The sequence below is a fragment of the Giraffa tippelskirchi genome, chromosome 1 (assembly GCF_054371585.1).
Source record: "Giraffa tippelskirchi isolate mGirTip1 chromosome 1, T2T-mGirTip1v1.2.pri, whole genome shotgun sequence".
In the NCBI taxonomy this organism is placed as follows: domain Eukaryota; kingdom Metazoa; phylum Chordata; class Mammalia; order Artiodactyla; family Giraffidae; genus Giraffa; species Giraffa tippelskirchi.
In genome coordinates, this window is record NC_137275.1 from 206,102,536 (window position 1) to 206,121,989 (window position 19,454).

General features: G+C 39.7%; 1 protein-coding gene across 6 annotated transcripts in view; it reads left to right on the forward strand.

Moving 5' to 3' along the window:
- The window catches only part of PLPPR1 (phospholipid phosphatase related 1), a 646,134-nt gene that overhangs the window by 300,633 nt on the left and 326,047 nt on the right, over positions 1-19,454 (forward strand). Inside the window, exon 8 of one of the 6 annotated variants that reach the window (XR_014077694.1) lies at positions 1,469-3,588. The exons of the other annotated variants lie outside the window; for them this stretch is intronic. The gene's annotated coding sequence lies outside the window, so the exon portion shown is untranslated. Of the gene's footprint in view, positions 1-1,468; positions 3,589-19,454 lie in introns of those variants that run through there. 6 annotated transcript variants of the gene reach the window in all.

A 19,454-nucleotide genomic window follows, 5' to 3' on the forward strand; every position in this document is an offset into this window, starting at 1 on the left:
AACAGTTTGTTAAAAGGACCCAAGGGCCAGAAGAAAAAGTACAAACTTGACGTCATCATTTCTCATTTCTGTGAGTCAAGTATGTACACCCAGTGGTGTAAATGAAATACACTTGCACGTTAGTTACCTGGCCTTGGGCTAAACCAGTAGAAAGCTCCTTTATATAACTAAAAACCATCTCTAAGAGCAACTAGCTTTTAAGCTGCCTTTAGATCAAAGTGGGTATTTGGAGAGAAGCTGCTTACAGGTCGCTAGAACACTTTGATGTTGGTCATTTTCTTCTTGAGATTGGAGCTAGCCAGCCTCTGAAACACCATCCCAGCATCTCTAACAGTTTAACTTGCAGGTGAATTTTTCAACTAACTTTGTGAGACCAATAATTCATACAATATGTGTGACATTTTTTTTTTTTTACTGTCTTCTAAAAATAAAAGAGGAGTATATTTGCTACCACAATTTCCAAATGGCTGAAAAAAAGAAAAAAATGTATGATCTGCTTCTGATTTTTATTCCATTGTGCTAAAAGCTGCAAAAGAACTGTGTGCTGATCTTTTAAATAGTCTGTATAAAATATCATTTTGTGTACTCTGGAAAGCTTTCCTCATCCTATTTTTCTTTATAAATCCTCACAAATATTTTGCCTGGAAATGTCTTATACAGTTGTTTTTTTCATCCTATTATTCTGAGTGTTTCCTACATGCTAAGCAGTGTGCTTTATGCTGACTTCGTAGCAATACTAAGACACAGTCTTTTTCTTCCTCAAGGAGCTCAAAAGTTCTCGAGGGACACAAATGGGTACACAGATCATTACAATTCTGTGATATAAGAATTTTGATAAGGACTAGGAGTCAGCACACTTTGTGTGTGGAATGGCTTAATGGGAAAAATCTCAAACCATCAGTGTTGGTGAGGACGTGTCGTGTGACAGGCAGATCGTGGGAAGAGGCAGGCCTTGGCTGCCTGCACCCATTTGTAGCTCTGATGTCCTAACAAAGTTACTCTTCTCTCCCAAAGAGCTACTTTTCTCTCTCACCCATTCCAGTAGGGCTGGTAAAAATGTGTGCAGTGTGCCCAGGGCAGAAGTCAGGACTCAGAGGTCCCAGCCTGAGAGAAGACAGGCGGAGTCCCAGACAGTGCTGGGCAGTAGAGTGAGAGAAGTTGTTGCCAGAACCAGGGAGATTTCTGAGAATTTAATACAGTGGGGGAAATTACCTTCTGTTTTGTTTTTCACTGCTATAGCCTCATCAGCAAGAATTGAAAGGCATGTGGATTACCACCTTAAGAGGTTAATGAAGGCATAGCATGCCTAAGGCCCCGGCTCTCCTCACTTCCAGAAAAGACCAAAAAACTTCCAGAAAAGACCAAAAAACTTTTAAGTAGTCCTTGATGACAGTATCAAGATGTTTCTGGTGGTAATCAGGGGCTGTTAGGGAAAACAAGAAGTAAGGACAGACTCGATGTGTTTCAGACCAGTGGTACCATGTGACTGCAAAGAGTGACATCAAGTAACCACCGACTGAGAGGCAGAGCTCTCCGTCCCAAACTGAAAGTCCCCTGGGTCTCACTTCGGGCTCACGTAAGTCCCCAAGGGAAGAGGGGGATGGGGAGAGGGTCCCTGGGTGACCAATATTAGATTTTGCATGAATCTTGACAGGTGACTCTCTGAGTTGGGTATAAATCAAACTTTCTTGGCCTTGAAGCTACTGACATTGTGAGTGAGATAATTACTTTTTGCAGGCATTGGTCTGTGTGTTATAGGACATTGAAGAAGACTCGGGTTCAAATAGTATCTTTTCCTTATTTTGTCATATTTATTTAATGATTCTCAACTGAAGAATCCCAAGAGATTTGGGGCATTGTCTGGTTACAGCTTTGATTATCACCCTGGCAGGATGCGTGCTGCTGGCATCCCATGGGTAAAGGTTAGAGGTGTCCCGGGCAAGGGGAAGCCAGGCAGGGATTGAAGTGAGGTCAGAAGGAAACTCAGGAGTTGAAGTGGCTTTGTCTTGGAAAGGAAGGAGGATTACACTCCCTCCTTACCTATCAGAATGCTCCTAAATACCTGGAGCATTTGGTGGGCTTCACAGCAGGATAAACAATAGGAAAAGCTGACCAGTGAGACTGTGAACAGCTTGGCTTGACCGCAAAGCCTCCATAGGAGCTGGAGGATTCCCGTGGGGTAGCTGATGGACTGTGGGGTGCAGAGCGGCAAAGTAGAAAGGGGCAACTCTCATGCTTCTAGGCCGTTTTTTTTTTCTTTTGCTGGAGCACAATGGATTGTCAATTCTGTTAGGGAAATATATGCTTTTGCAATATACTTTAATGGTTGCTCTCAAATATCTATAGCTTTCATTTGAGTAGCTGATGAAACAAACTACCTGCTGGTTACATGTGGCAGGGTTATTTTTCTGCCTGGGGGTGATTTTATTCTTAGGGGAAAAGGATGCTATTTCTGTAAATCTAAAACATTACGTGCATCAGGGAACTCAAGGAAAAAGCTTTCATTCTCTTGAGACGGGCACAAATAGCTCCAGTTTCTTCTACCTCTTGTTTAAAGCCACCCCGTAAAGTGCTATCACAAACGCACTCCCAGGATGAATTGTTTAGTGCTATAAAGTTTATTTGTGTGCAAATACACATACTGCATTTACACCCCACATGTACTTATGCTGTACTCTCTAAGAGCACTTTAGAAGACTCAACATAGATTTTATCCCATGGAAAATAATAAATGCAGACAAGTAAGAAAGCTACATGTTAAAATGTAAATAAATAATGGATGTAAAAATTTCAAAATTTTCTGCTAAAAGACTGAAATCTAACCATTTGGTCATGGAATACGGATTTCCTACTCGTGCTGTTTTCCCTCCTTAAACCAGATGGTGTTTCTCAAAATTCAGGTTATAAAGGCATAGCACAACCTGCGTTTTTTTCCTTTTTATGTTAAATGGTAAACTTCACATTAGCAAAATGACACCTCTGCTGGCCTCCTTATGGGAGAGACCCCTCATCCAGTATATGTGACTTTGTGGCCATATTCCCTTGCACGAGGGAATTAGGTCACCAACTTCCATCTCCACTTCAAATACCTTTTGTTAAAAGTCTTCCTCCCAAGTGAACTCTTTTTTAATTTTTCCTTCATATTTTCTACATAGACTTCCTTTTGAAAGTCCTACAGCTGGAAGTTAGGATTCTGTCAATATCCTCAAGGTGGGTGGCCATAGAAGTGAGCTTAGGAGAGTTCAATAGGCCTATAAGACCCAAACAGATCAGCAACTTTGAAACTAAGACATTGAGTGTTTTGCATGTTCAGAATTGAACCTCATACGGCTATGAAAGTCTACTTTAAGTTCTAAGCCTTGTCTTATTTTCCCTGCTTTATCTCTAGCCCCTAGCAGAGTATCAGGCAGATAGCAGACTTTCACTAAATAATTCTTGAATAAATAGGTGAAGGATCATTCTGCTGCCTCCAAGAAACAGGCATTTTCAAAGAAATAAATATATTCAATTGATTCTAGGTGACTGATTTTTGTCAGTTTTGTCCACGTTCCAAAGCAAAACATTCCATTATTTGGCCAAAAAAGAAAACACACACATTCTCTCTCTTACACACACTCTCTCTCTTACACACACACACACACACACACACACACAATGAGAACAGTACACAGGTATTCAGAGCTAATAGCTATAATATAGATGTGTGGGTGATTATGCATCAACCTCCCAGTGTTTCAGAGTAGAGCTTATCTAGCTGATGTCTAGAAATTGGAGTACCAAAGCGAGGCGTTGGTCACTCGGTCTTCCTGAGGTCATGAGGATTTTTGTTGTCACAGGTTTAGGTAGATATGGTTATGTTCTTGCCTGTTCTATAAAAGCAGAAGATGAAACAGTAGAAAACTTGCTACATGTATGTGTAGATGACCTGGGGTTTGACCTCACTTCAACTGCTAATGTTTCATGTTATGAAACCTCTTATAGGGTAGAGAGTTTTCATGTTGGAAGGCATGTTTTGCAAAGATGAAATCATAACTGCCTGAATTGTAACACGTGTGAGAATGCATGTAGTCAGTATAGAATTTACAGTCTGGAGTACCCAACAATGGCAGAGTCACAAAAATAAACAAATCCCTCGAATCAGTTCTTGCATGAGTAAATAATTTAACATTCTTTCAATCATACTCAAAGCTGTGGGATAAATAATATGAAGATAAGCTCCTTCAGTGGACTGTTCAGTATCTTTTAGGAGAAAGATAAGAAACCAACCACAAAAGCATAAGAAAGTCTTATCCACCAGAGTTGTCAAATAAATACTCTAATTATCTACTTCATTTGTCAGTGGACATTTGAAATAGCCTTGCAAATGATTGGTAGTATTCCATGATATGAAGAATTTACTGGCCAGCATAAAATTTGTGGATTTAATTTTGATTTCGACTACTAATTTAAATGCCTGCTTTGAGGTAATCATTGTGCCACAACAGATCCTATAATAACGTACTTGCTATAGAGCTTGCTTAGCTGTGTAGTTCCGTGGGGAGTCCTTCTGCTTGTCCCCCCACTCAGCAGCAGCTCTGAAGCTGTTTGGAGATTCTTGAAATCTCTTGTAAACTACAACAAAAGTGAGATCAGTGGTAGAACTGAGGCAATAGAGCCAAATACATTGCATCAGGGCCCCTTGGGCTATGAGAAACCTTTGTGAGTTGACAAGTTTTAAATGGCAATGAATGTGGCTATTGATCAGTCTGTCTAGTTTATTCCCATTTTATCACCATATCTAAAGCGCTACCTGGTTTATAGTTGCTACATATGTTTGTAACACATATGTGTTGAGTAAATGAATTCAGAGCTAAGCAAACTACAAGGAGCATGCAAAAAAGAAGACGACACATTCTTTGCCCAAATAAGTTTGTTTGTTAAATATTCAATAAAATTCACAGGTTTCCTTTTTACTCTGGAGCATCTCACATTTTTAGTATGTATTGTGAATCTTCAGGGAAAGGATTTATTTAGCAAAGCAATTTCCCAGGCTGTTTTTTTGTTTGTTTGTTTTTGAGTGTAAAACCCTTTGTTCTCAAAGTACTGATTAGCCTCTCTCTGTAACACTAATGCATTTGTAAATAAGTATGGTATAATAAGCAAAAAAATAAAAAAGCTTGAACTGAATTTTGTTTGCTACTTTTAGAAGAACTGTGTGTGTACATGTGTGCGTGCACACTGGTGCACTTGCTGGGCCTCCATGACTAGAGAGTACACAACATTCTTGAAATATTTGAAAGTGTCTATGATACCTTTACTCTATTCTGATAATGATTGGAGTAATAAATTATTTTATGAGCTCTGAAGTAACATAAGTCCTAATTTAATCTGCTTTACAGTTGCAAAATCAGATTATGTGATCCTGGGATTATATAGGGCTTCCCTGATAGACCAGTTGGTAAAGAATACACCTGCAATGCAGGAGACCCTAGTTCGATTCCTGGGTCGGGAAGATGTGCCAGAGAAGGGATAGGCTACCCACTCCAATATTCTTGGGCTTCCCTTGTGGCTCAGATGGTAAAGAATCTGCCTGCAATGCTGGAGACCTGGGTTTGATCCCTGAGTTGGTAAGATCCCCTGGAGAAAGGAAAGGCCACCCACTCCAATATTCTGGCCTGGAGAATTCTGTGGACTGTATAGTCCATGGGGTGGAGATTACAGGTACATGGGGGGTTCTCGTGTATCTGCATCTGAAATACTAGGGAGTTTGTTAATTGTTAACTATCACTGGGCCCCATTTCCTTCTCCTGAGTTTCTGGAGGCAGAGGTAGGGAGGCCTAGGAACCTGCATTTCAAAGGATCCTAAATGATTCTAAAGCAATTAGGTCAATGGACAGAAGTCTGAGTAATATTCATACCACAATACCACAATATATCATTATATTGTGTATAATACACAGACAATATATTGTATATTGTGTATATATTGTATACACACAATATATTGTGTCATAGTACATCTGGTTAGAGGTATCGCTTTCCTAATCCAGGGTTTCCCTCTTTTGCCAGTTCATACATTTTAAGCACTTACATCGTTTCTGGTTTTGGAACAGATGGTAGGACTTCTACAGTTATGATGCAGAGCTTTTTAGCCTTACAGAAAAAGGAAAGTCTAACTCAGACTTTTCTCTGACAGTTATTTTTAGTAGTTATTTTTATCTGTAAGATCTTGTTTTTGCTAGGATTTGTCTTAGAGATTGAGTTGAAAGCTATAGGAATGGTGGGGAGGGGAGGAATGCCATCCAAGCAAGGGAGATTAGGCAGATCCCCTTTGAGATTGGACTCCTTCATACTTATTGAATTGACAAAATGGCAGAGTTAAGATAAGATGGTTTCTATAAATGCCATAGACTCATACCTGACATATAGTAAGCAGTTAATATTAGTAGTTATTATCTTGAGTGGAGTGGCTTACAGCTCCTCCATTATAGTATTTGCCACTGTAATTGAATCCAGTGATAATGGTGATGCTGTCTTTAAAAATAAAACTATACAATGGTGCTATGGGCTTCCCAGGTAGCATTAGTGGTAAAGAATCTTCTGCCAATGCCAGTGACACAAGAGACGTGGGTTTGATCCCTGGTCAAGAAGATTCCCTGGAGTAGAATATGGCACCCAACTCCAATATTCTTGCCTGGAAAATTCCATGAGCAGAAAAGCTTGGTGGGCCACAGTCCATGGGGCCACAAAGAGTCAGACATGACTGAGTGAGTGAGCTTGCATGCACACATATAATCTTGCATGGAGCTCCACAAGTTTGAGATTGAATATTAGCTCCATCCCACAAATTACAAGTTTTATGAACTTGAACAAGTGATCTAACTAACTCACAGGAACCTGTTTCCTCACCAGTAAATAGGGATAGAGTACCTAAAAAGAAGTGATGGCTGTCATTGCCATTAACTTTGAATTACATTAAACATTTGGCAATTCAATGTCCTCATGAGATCAATTTAAGTGTTCCTGAATTTTTCTAAACCTTATTTCATTATATTGAGCTCATTGAGAAGATTCCTTGACTTTCCCAATAAAAGTGAGAGAACGCCCAGAGCTCAGGGCCAGCTAGGATTCCAGGATCCACCCCAGTCAGGGAAGTAGGGAGAACAGCTGGCAACTGTGAGATGTGAATGCAGAGGAACCAGATTCTAATCCAAGGTATGGATGAGTTCAGGTAGAAAGAGAAGGTCCAAAATGTCAAGACCAAAGCCAGAATGAGGAGAGAAATCGATACGTTGAAGCAAAAGTTTGGAAACAGCCATTAAGCATGGCCGACTGAGCGTGTTGTAGGGGCAAGGACTGGACATATTCTCACAGGAAACTCTCTGTCTTGGGAGGAGCCTCTCAGGAAGTGCTAGATGCAGCCCTTGGTGGATAAAGAAATTGGTAAGGGAACCATGGCAGTTTGGACGATGCCAAGTAGTATAAAAATTATCATCATATTCCTCATATTATATTGTGAGTTCTTTGAGACCAAGACCTGTGTCTAATCCCATTTCAATTCCCTGAGTTTCTAGAAGTCAGAGAGTAAATGTTTAATATGAATCAGTTCAAAGAGATCAAGGGTCAACCTTAAGTATTCCATTTCCTTCAACATCTAAGCCATTTTTTAAATATCTAAGACTCCTTAAGCTTGATTATGGGTTTTAGAAAAGTTTTTCATATTTCAGTCAGCCCAATATTCTTTGAAATAAGAACACAAATTTATATACCCAGGATAGTTATTGGGCCAGAATAGATTTCCTACTTAGTAATAATGTGTACATTGTACAGCAACAGAAATCTAGGAGCATTTTGGAAACTTCAGTATTTTCCATAATTTTTTTGGTCTAACGGAGGCTTGTAAAGACCTATGAAAATAAAAAATGGAGAAAGTAATTTTTACTTTTTCAGATAAATTCTGTACTATTAGTTTGATGTGAATTTGATAGAGTTAAAACTTGGCCCAAATAAGGAAGTACAGTTTTGGATTGCAGTGACCATGTTTGAGGATTTCCAATAAGTCAACAGGTGTGCCATAGAGTGGCATGTATTTTGATATCCTGATGGAAAATAAGAAGATATATGATACTTAAAAAGAAAGGCAAATAGGAGACATTTCTTATAATCTCATCATTGTCTAAATTTTCAAAGAAAGTAATCACAGAATAATTTAAGAATATTTACATAAAATTTTAAAGAACTGTATTATATTACAATATCCTTTTTAAACACCAACATATTTCACAACCTGCAATATCCTTAATCAAAGATTTGTTTCATTCTCTTAGTTGGGCTGTTCTTGTTGTTCAGTTGCTCAGTCGTGTCCAACTTTGCGACCCCATGAACTGCAGCACGCCAGGCCTCCCTTTCCATCACCAATTCCCAGAGTTTACTCAAACTCATGCCCATTGAGTTGGTGATGCCCTCCAACCAGCTCATCCTCTGTAGTCCCCCTCTCCTCCTGCCTTCAATCTTTCCCAGCATCGGGGTCTTTTCCAGTGAGTCAGTTCTTCACATCAGGTGGCCAAAGTATTGGAGTTTCAGCTTCAGCATCAGTCCTTCCAATGAATATTCAGGACTGATTTCCTTTAGGATGGACTGGTTTGATGTCCTTGCAGTCCACGAGACTCTCAAGAGTCTTCTCCAACACCACAGTTCAAAAGCATCAATTCTTCAGTGCTCAGCTTTCTTTATAGTCCAACTCTCACATCCATACATGACTACTGGAAAAACCATAGCTTTGACTATATGGACCTTTGTCAGCAAATTGACATCTCTGCTTTTTAATATGCTGTCTAAGTTTGTCATAGCTTTTCTTGCAAGGAGCAGGTGTCTTTTAATTTCATGGCTGCAGTCACCATCTGCAGTGATTTTGGTGCTCAATAAAAAAATAAGCAGCACTTAGATGCAGAAGTTTAACTCTTTATGAAGCAAACACTAAAAGACAGAGTCTGTGATTAGGAGCCGTCTGAGTCTTGATTTTGAAGGTAGGTTGCTCTGGGCCCACTGCATTGTAACTGAGGACAGAGAGTGTTCTTGGTTTTGTGGTCTGTCCATAGAATGGAAAGAACTCTCACCACGGTAGTTGCCAGAGTAGAGATTGTTAAAGTCACTGAATATTAAACACTGATATAGAAAGGATCACATTTTTCTTTTACTCTGTCTTATATTTTTAGCACTTCTCTCTTTTAGAGTACATCATCACCATTGTCCTTTGTTGTTGTTGGTTCTCAGTCACTAAGTTGTGTCTGACCATTTGTGACACCATGGACTGCAGCATGCTAGCATCACTGTCTGCATTGATTTTGGAGTCCAGAAAAATAAAATCTGCCACTGTTTCCATTTTTTTCCCATCTATTTGCCATGAAGTTATGGGACCAGATGCCATGATCCTAGTTTTTTGAATGTTGAGTATAAAGCCAGATTCTCCACTCTCTTCTTTCACCTTCATCAAGAGGCTCCTTAGTTCCTCTTTGTTTTCTGCCGTTAGAGTTATATCATCTGTATATCTGAAGTTGTTGATATTTGTTCCAGCAATTTTGATTCCAGCTTGTGATTCATCTAGCCCAGCATTTTGCATGAGGTATTCAGCATATAAGTTAAATAAACAAGGTGACAATATACAGCCTTGATGTACTCTTTTCCCAGTTTTGAACTAGTCTGTTGTTCCATGTCGAGTTCTAACTGTTGCTTCTTGACCTGCATACAGGTTTTGAAGGTAAGGTGGTCTGGTAGTCCCATCTCTTTAATAATTTTCCACATTTTGATGTGATCCACACACTTAAAGGCGTTAGTGTAGTCAATGAAGCAGATGTTTTTCTGAAATTCCTTTGCTTTCTCTTTGATCCAGTGGATGTTGGTAATTTGATCTGTGGTTCCTCTGCCTTTTCTAAATCCAGCTTGTAGTTCTCAGCTGATGTACTGCTGAAGCCTAGCTTGAAGAATTTTGAGGTTTACCTTGCTAGCATGTGAACTAAGTGTAATTGTATGGTAGTTTGAACATTCTTTGGCTTTGCCCTTCTTTGGAACTGGAATGAAAACTGACCTTTTCCACTCCTGTGGCCAGTGAGTTTTCCAAACTTGCTGGCATATTGAGTGCAGACTTTAACAGCATCATCTTTTAGGATTTAAAACAGCTCAACTGGAATTCTACCACCTCCATTAGGTTTGTTCTTGTAATGCTTCCTAAGGCCCACTTGACTTTGCACTGCAGGATGTCTGGCTTTAGGTGAGTGACCACACCATGATGGTTATCTGGGTCATTAAGACTTTTTTTGTATAGTTCTTCTGTGTATTCTTGCCACTTCTTCTTAATATCTTCGGCTTCTTTTGGGTCCTTGTCATTTCTGTCCTTCATTGTGCCCATCCTTGCACAAAATATTCCCTTGGTATCTCCAGTTTTCTTGACGAGATCTCTAGTCTTTCCTATTCTATTGTTTTCCTCTCTCTCTCTCTCTCTCTCTCTCTCTATATATATATATATATATATATATATATATATATATATTTTTTTTTTTTTTGCATTGTTCACATAAGAAGGCTTTCTTACCTCTCCTTGCTTTCTCTGGAACTCTACATTCAACTGGGTGTATCTTTCCCTTTCTCCTTTGCCTTTCACTTCTGTTCTTTTTTCAGCTATTTGTAAGGCCTTCTCAAACAACCATTTTGCCTTCTTGCATTCCTTTTTCTTGGGACTGGTTTTGGTAGTCACCTCCTGTACAGTGTTATGCACCTCCATCCATATTTCTTCAGGCACTCTCTCTACCAGATCTAATCCCTTGAATCTATTTGTTACCTCTGCTGTGTAGTCATAAGGGATTTGATTTAGGTCATGCCTGAATGGCCTAGTGGTTTTCCCTATTTTCTTTAATTTAAGCCTGAATTTTGCAATAAGGAGCTCATGATCTGAGCTACAGTCAGCAGTCAGCTCCAAGTCTTTTTTTTTTTTTTTTTTGCTGACTATATAGAGTTTCTCCATTTTTGGCTGCAAAGAATATAATCAATCTGTATTCAGTATTGCCCATCTGGTGGTGTCCATGAATAAAGTTGTCTCTTGTGTTGTTTGAAGAGGGTGTACCATTGTCCTTAACTCACTAAAAATAGAACCTGTTGGGTGCTGAATTTCTACAGTAGTTTGCCCTCAACATTAGTTCTACTTTTTTTTTGCCATTAACTGTAATAATATATATTAATGACCACTATCACTTATTGCATATTTATTCTGTCTCTAACCTGGTGTTAAATGGCACATGTGTATTCACCATCACAATCACCTCTTCTGTAGTTGTTCTAAATGTAAGTGATTACTACTACGGTGAAACTAAAAGTAGATGTAATCTTTGTTTCTGACTCAGAAGTTTTATGTTTTTCCAAAACCTTTCCCCCCTGTTCACTGCCTTGTAGCAGTAGTTGCTGAGACCCCTGAAGATGCTGCAGTCAGTTCTCCAAGCCTTTGGTATTTCTTATCACCTACCGTTTTCCTCCTACTGGGTTTCTCAAGGAACAAAATGTCTCTCTGGAGCTTATTCAACTTTGGATCATACTGTTTTTTTTCTCCTTTTAGTGGTATCAGTATAATTTTGTTGCTTGTTTAATGTGACATTTGGGGAGAAAAATATCATCATCATTTTCAGAATGACCAAACTTCTTTGTCTCTTGTTGTTGTTATTTAGCGGCTAAGTTGTATCCTGCCCTTTTGTGACCCCATGGACTGTAGCCTGCCAGGCTCCTCTCTGTCCGTGGGATACCCAGGCAAGAATACTGGCATATGGGTTTCCTTTCCCAGGGGATCTTCCCAACCCAGGAATTAAACCCAGGCCTTCTCCATTGGTAGGCAGATTCTTTACCACTGAGCCACCAGAAAAGCCCTCTTTATCTCTACAAGCAGGTTATTTTGTCTTTACATGAATGTCAAATTTTCATCTAGTTATTAGATAAGAATATTAATAGTTCTGGGCAAGTACAAAACTAGCTGAACTTCCATGAATATGATTGAATTTAAAGTTTGACTTGTATTTTGTGTCAGGCAGATACGTTTGGTGACATTGTTCCTGCTGCCATCAGAGCTACAGCTGAGCACTGGGCTCTTGGCCTTCATTTCTTTTTCTTCTACCACTCCAAGTTTTAGCATTTAATACTTACAAAGTGCTTTAAAGTCACAGAATACCCTGACATTACCACAACTTTATCAGGAGACTTTCTTTATGAATGAAGGAGGGAGAGCCACACCTCCAAGGGAGCACTGATGCCTTTAGATTCAGAAGCAGTGGACGCAGCACCAGGAACAGTTTGTCCAGTTCATCACTCTGGCTGACGGGGCAGGTAACCAGGCACCTCTGGGAAGCTGCCTTTGAACAGTGAGATACAGATGTCACAACTCCGCCTGCAGATCTCAGCTGCCTTTGGAACACAAATGAGCACTTTTCAGCGCTCTCGTGCAACTAAGCTGAGCTATAGAAACATATGAGGTGACTGGCCTTAGACTGTGATGATCACATCTTCCAATCAGCTTCAATAATCTTTGTTTCAATTTTAGACAGCCTCCCTTGATCCCTCCTTGCCCAGGATAGATGGCACCTCTGGTTTCTCTTCAGCAGGCAGTGCTCCAGTTCCTAGAAAATGAATCCACATGTTATTATATATATACATACCACTATATATGTGGTACATATGTAAATGCACTGAAAAATGCCTGGAATTATATCCAAGGAGATCTGAAGAGATCCACACGTATATATATATGGCTTCCCTAGTGGCTCAGACAGTAAAGAATCTGCCTGCAATGAGGGAGACCCAGGTTCGGTCCCTGGGTGAGGAAGATCCCCTGGAGAAGGGAATGGCAATCCATTCCAGTATTCTTGCCTGGGAAATTCCATGGACAGAGGAGCTTGGCAGGCTACAGTCCATATATAACCACACTCATATTATCTTTGTATAATTTAACCATGAAATGCACACTCCTTTGAATACCCTACAAGAAAGTACAGTTAACTAGTGCTTACTCTGGGAAGAACATAAGCCCTGTAAATCCTGTGTATCTTGTTAGCCTCCCACAATCACAAATGCCCATTTCTACAACCTTCCAACATTCTTTCATGGAAGAGGGGAATGTAAAGGTGATAGAACTGTGAGACAAGAGCAAGATGTTTAAGGTCTTTAAGAAATGGTCCTTGAGATTTTTAAAACTGTGAGACTAAATGTAGTATTATTTAGTCAAGAACTAAAATTTTACAAATCATTTAATGATACACAATAAATCAATTGTGTCCTTGTAATGGAACCAAGTAGCTTGGGGGCAAAAGTATGGAGACTATTCATGAATACATTTTCAAATCTTTTGAATTATATGAATATATTATCCACTTTTAATTACAATAAGAAATTAAAAATCTTTCCAAAATCTTTTCTGCCAATTATTTTACATTCCCCTGCCAAATAATTAGTGTGTGATATGCTGTGGGGTGGGGCCTCCAAAACTGAGATTCAGTGTCAGGACAAAAATTTAAAAATAGTCCTGTTACTATTTTTATGGAATTTTTGAGAATGCCCCATATGATTTTATAAAAAATAAGAGTAAAGGACTCAGTAAAAAGAAGGAAACTTGTGAAAGATTGTCCAAGAGTTCTCTCCTCTGGTCCTAGATTTTTCTTTTTGCACATCGAGTTTTAGCCAACCTTTTAAATGGGTTCAGTTTCAGTTTCAGTTCAGTTGCTCAGTTGTGTCTGACTCTTTGCCACCCCATGGACTACAAAACGCCAGGCTTCCCTGTCCATCACCAACTCCTGCACATTGCTCAAACTCATGTCCATTGAGTCGGTGATACCCTCCAACCATCTCATCCTCTGTCGTTCCCCTCTCCTCCTGCCTTCAATCTTTTCCAGCATCAAGGTCTTTTCCAATGAGTCAGTTCTTCGCATCAAGTGGCCAAAGTATTGGAGTTTCAGCTTCAGCATCAGTCCTTCCAATGAATATTCAGGACTGATTTCCTTTAGGTTGGATGTCCTTGCAGTCCAAGGGACTCTCAAGAGTCTTCTCCAACACCATAGTTCAAAAGCGATCAATTCTTTGGCACTTAGCTTTCTTTAAAGTCCAACTCTTACATCCATACACGACTACTGGAAAAACCATAGCTTTGACTAGATGGACCTTTGTCAGCAAAGTAATGTCTCTGCTTTTCAATATGCTTTCTAGGTTTGTCATAGTTTTTCTTCCAAGGAGCAAGTGTCTTTTAATTTCATGGCTGCAGTCACCATCTGCAATGATTTTGGAGCCCCCAAAAATAAAGTCTCTCACTGTTTCCATTGTTTACCCATCTATTTGCCATGAAGTGATGGGACCAGATGCCATGATCTTAGTTTTCTGAATATTGAGTTTTAAGCCTACTTTTTAACTCTCTTCTTTCACTTTCATCAAGAGGTTCTTCAGTTCTTCTTCACTTTCTGCCATAAGGGTGGCATCATCTGCATATCTGAGGTTATTGATTTTTCTCCCAGAAATCTTGATTCCAGCTTATGCTTCATCCAGCCCAGCGTTTCTCATGATGTGCTCTGCATATAAGCTAAATAAGCAGGGTGACAGTATACAGCCTTGACGTACTCCTTTCTGAATTTGGAACCAGTCTGTTGTTCCATGTCCGGTTCTAACTCTTGCTTCTTGACCTGCATACAGATTTCTTAGGAGGGAGGTAAGATGGTCTGGGTTAAATGGGTTACTTCTATGCTAGTTAAACTATTTCTATTTATGGAAAAAGGTGTTCTTCAATTCATTTTAAAGGCTAATTCTGACATCAAAACATGATGAAGACAGCATAAAAAAGGAAAAATGCCTGCCAATTTCCCCCTTTATTTGAACGGCAGAAGTTTTTCTTGGCTTCAGTGTCTCACTCTCTGCTTGCCCGCTGTCAGGAATGAAATTCAGGAATGTCTATCAGAGATGCTGTGTGTTCCTGTCTACACTTTTCACAGATGAAACTTTAGATGCAGAAGAAACTTTAGAAGCCACAAGGGCTTCCCTTGTGGCTCAGCTGGTAAAGAATGTGCCTGCAATGTGGGAGACCCACATTGGATCCCTGGGTTGGGAAGATCCTCTGGAGAAGGGAACAGCTACCCACTTCAGTATTCTGGCCTGGAGAATTTCATGGACTATCATCCATGGGGTCGCAAAGAGTCGGACACGACCGAGTGACTTTTCATTTCGCTTAGATGCAGATAGGAAGGAAGAACAAAGAGGGTGGGTAGGGGAACTAGATCATCAGCTCTAGCCAAAGATTAGACTTCAATTTTTTAAAACCACTGGTACAAGCTAGATTTCCATGGATTCTTCTCTTCAATACATGTGAGTACACACACATACTATATAGACATCACACCACAAGCAAAACCCACTTCTCTGCTTTATTCATTTCTACTTGTCCACATTTCTGTTGTGGTCTTCAGTATTGGTCCATGGCTGCCGGTCCACAAAATGCTTCTGGTGGTCCATTTCTCACTACCTCTTCTGTCTGCTAGTGTCCTCAAACTCTTGCCCTCCAAGCTGGGGGCTTTCTTTCATTTGCTTTCCAGATATGCTACTTCTCAGTAACCCAGCTCATGTCAGTTTTCAATAGATTCCATTAATTTGGTTCACTTAGTGCTATTCTTTCCCAGGGACCCATTCCCATTTTCTTCTTTATGGATCCTTTTTGTACATTTCCTTGGGAGATTGGGGAAAGGCAGCCTTTGCTACCACCTTATCTGGAAATATCTTTACAGCACTTAATTAAATAATGTACCTGTATGTTTTACTAAAACTGATTCTTAGGTTCTCTGTCTGAAGCATCCCTCTTATCATGAAATGAGAAAATGAGGGCATGAATTTCATCTTTTTAGTGCTTTTTATTGTGAGAACAATGTGATTTTACTTTGAATGGAATTTCCTTCTTATAGAGTTAGAAATAAAGAGAAAAATACAGTTCCTCTATTTCTGTGTCTTAAGTAATGCTCTCTTATATTTGTCTTCCTCTTGCGGTTCAGGCAATACGATTAACTGTCTGTGTACAATTATTCTTGCCCCTGTATAAAGAATTAGCAGCGATTTCCATGCATTTCTGGAATTCTATTTCTTATCTTTTATACCACACTACTCTCTCATAACCAGTTCTAGCTGCGAATCTATTACGAATTATTTTATGGGCAATTTATTCTTTTCTTTCCAAAGTGTAAGTATGATTTTTTTTTTTTATCCCTGTTACGACGACGTGACAAGTGTTTCAATTTATAATTTCCCCGGAATTCCTTTAATGTCCAAAGTATCTGATAAAATACACATGGGATCGCAGGCTTCCATTTGCTTCAGTACATTTTCAATTTTAGATAGTGAAGCGCTTGGACCCTGAGTTCCCAGAACATATATAATCTCCCATAACTGCTGCACATCTCCAGCTGCTTCCTTCATCACTCAAACGGGGGGTCTCATGTGGGTCGGTGTGCAAAATAGTCCACGTGGGATTTTAAACTGTGTTTGTTTAGAATTTCAGATTGATGCTTGCCACTACTGCTTCGCAAACACGTTCAAGGAGAATAATAAAAGCCCTAGAAGCCTATTTTATTTTCCCATCTACCCCAACATAACTATTGGAGAGGAAACATCACAGTGAAATGGAAATATTATAAACTCAGAATCAACAGAACTGGACTGAATGCGGTTTTATCGCTTATTACGTGTCTGACTTCAGACAAGGCACTTGACGTTTCCGAGGCTCAGGAAAATGGGGTTGATATCAGAAGCTCCCTCAGAGCCAGGACTCTCCTGAAGATTGATAAGGTAATGGAGGAGCTTATAAATGAGAGCTTTTGAAATGGAGTGAAGTGTGGCAAGGCTCTGACTTGTGCCGAAGCTTACATAATCACGATCCTTCTGCGCAGGTTTAAGAGGCTCGTGGTGAGGGCGGCTCTCTCTCTCTTCCCCACTCCCATCAGTCGCTGTCAGTTTCCTTTGCTAGCACCTCCCTGGCTCGTGTTGAGGACAGATTTCTCCTGCAAGAGAAAACACATCAGCGTGCCTAGGTTGAGGCCAGAGGTGGGCTCACCCTCAGCACCGTTCTGCTTGGGGCTTGTTAAATTTCAAGTAGAGAAGTCCAGTGGGCAGTTAAATTTAGAAACCGGAAGCTCAGTAAGCTTTCAAGTCAACAGTGAGAACTTGAATCAAGGAAATAATCCCCAATGGAGACTAAGCCTTTTGCATTCCTGTACGTATTATAGTATTCTTCACAAAAGAAGAAAACAATTAGAGGCCGCCCGAATTGGAGGCCATCTTCTAATAGAGGATTAATTTAGCACAGCAAAAAATCACTTCATGATATTTTATACAATTTTAATGGTTATATTTATGGATACTTTAAACACTTCAGAAAATAGGTTGCAATGCCTAATAACAAAGCAGAGTGAAAAACTAAATATAAAGTTTGACCTCAGTTATGTAAAAAAAATATGAAAAAGTAGTTCAGATGAATTACACCAACACGTTAACGGTGATTGTCTCTGGGTTGTGAGTTTAAAGTGATTTTGATTTTCTGAATAATCTTCTATAACTTTAGATGTCTAACCATAGCCATAATTTGTACGCAGAAAGGGTGGCTTTGCTAGAAGACGGGCTGTGGCTTTATGAAGGGCATTATCTTAGAGGCTGCCTGGCCTCCATCAGCCCTCAGCCTGCCACCTTCCAGTGTTATCAGAAGGTCGCTTGCCTTGCTTAGAGTCCAGCAAATGAAGGTGGCTAGTCTTGAGAGATATTTTATCATGGCTTTGGGGAAAGGCAATAAATCACCCCTGCCCGCAGCAGAAATCACCTTCACAGTGAGCAGAAAGCCTGGGCTCTTTGGCCTGAACAGCGCTGAACAAAACACAGGCAACTTCTGGTCTTAGCATTTCCCTTTTTCATGCATTATGCTGACCCTACTTTTCACATGCAATTAATTAGAGTTCAACTTACTGAATAGTATACCAATCCAAATTTGTGTCCCCATGTTTATCCCCAATTCATAATCTGCTTCTTTCACATGCATTCTTCTGGCTCACTTCCATCATTGATTATTCATATCTACTATATGTGAATTTTATTTCTAAATTCTTGAAAAACATTTTAATATCATCCTATTGAACTATTAATGCTTACCTTCATTTCCATAACTGGGAAATAACTTTTGAAAAGATGCAGAGTCTGGCTTATTTACTTGTTTTTTAAACAGTCCCGTGAATGTGCTTAGATGTGTTTACAAAGCGATCATGCTGGGGAGCAATACTAGTGTCCGTGCCAAAAGCATTCTTGAGTTTGTTCTTCTAGTGTGATCATCTGCCAAACTGTCCACATTCAAAAATGATTTCTGATAGTTTCCAAATTACTAATTGACTCTCAGAGGTCATAGAAGCTGTTCTAAAAAATCTGCAAAAGACTTTGGAGGCAAGGTCCATAGAGGAGACCCTGAGCCTAGAACTGTACATGTAGTGGTGGTTAAATATGGGCATTCCTCAGCCAGAAATATATACCTTCCCCAGGGATAAACTATCAAATGTGTCTCTTGGGGATGGACTAAGAACTATATTTAATTATGGAAAATAGCACTGTAAGTATTTTATATATGTGTGTGTTTTATATGTCTATGGAAAATAGCACTGTAAATATATATATAGTATGAATATTTTTACGTAAGCATCTCTTTCTCTTTAGTCGCTAAGTCGTGTCCAACTCTTGCAATCCCATGGATGATAGCCTGCCAGGCTTCTCTGTCTGTGGGATTCTCTGGGCAATAATACTAGAGTGGGTTGCCATTTCCTTCTCCAGGGGATCTTCCCAACTCAGGAATCGAACCCAGGTCTCCTGCATTGCAGGCAGATTCTTTACTCACTGAGCTATGATTGGCAACTGGGGTATATTCCTCTCTCAAGACAGTGTTGAGGAATTGCTGATAGCTTCTCCAGGAACATTTAACTGCTCTTAGCTTAGCTGGTTAGGCTCTGAGAAGTGAATGAGAGCTGTTGGACAGAGTACAGATTATAGACTCAGTCCAATTGTAGTGATGAGTACAATGGTTCTTGCAATAATGAGTGCAAAAATTTGTTAAAATGTAAATTTTTGTGAATTAGAAATTGATGCAGAATTAGGCCATCATGAAGGTGAAGAGTTCTCTTTGTTTTTATGTATTGTTTTCCTTTTTTTGAGCTAAGGCTAATGTTTCCCCAAAGCATCATGGCTTCCACCCATTCCTTTCTCAATCATTCCTTTTTCACATTCAGCATTTAGCATCGATACAGGAAGATCTCCTGGAGGAGGAAATGGCAACCCACTCCAGTATTCTTGCCTGGAGAATCCCATAGACAGAGGAGCCTGTAAGGGACATCACTCCCATAAAGGTTTTCTTGTGTTTTCTGTGATGTAATTCTTCTACAGGGTCTACATTTTCT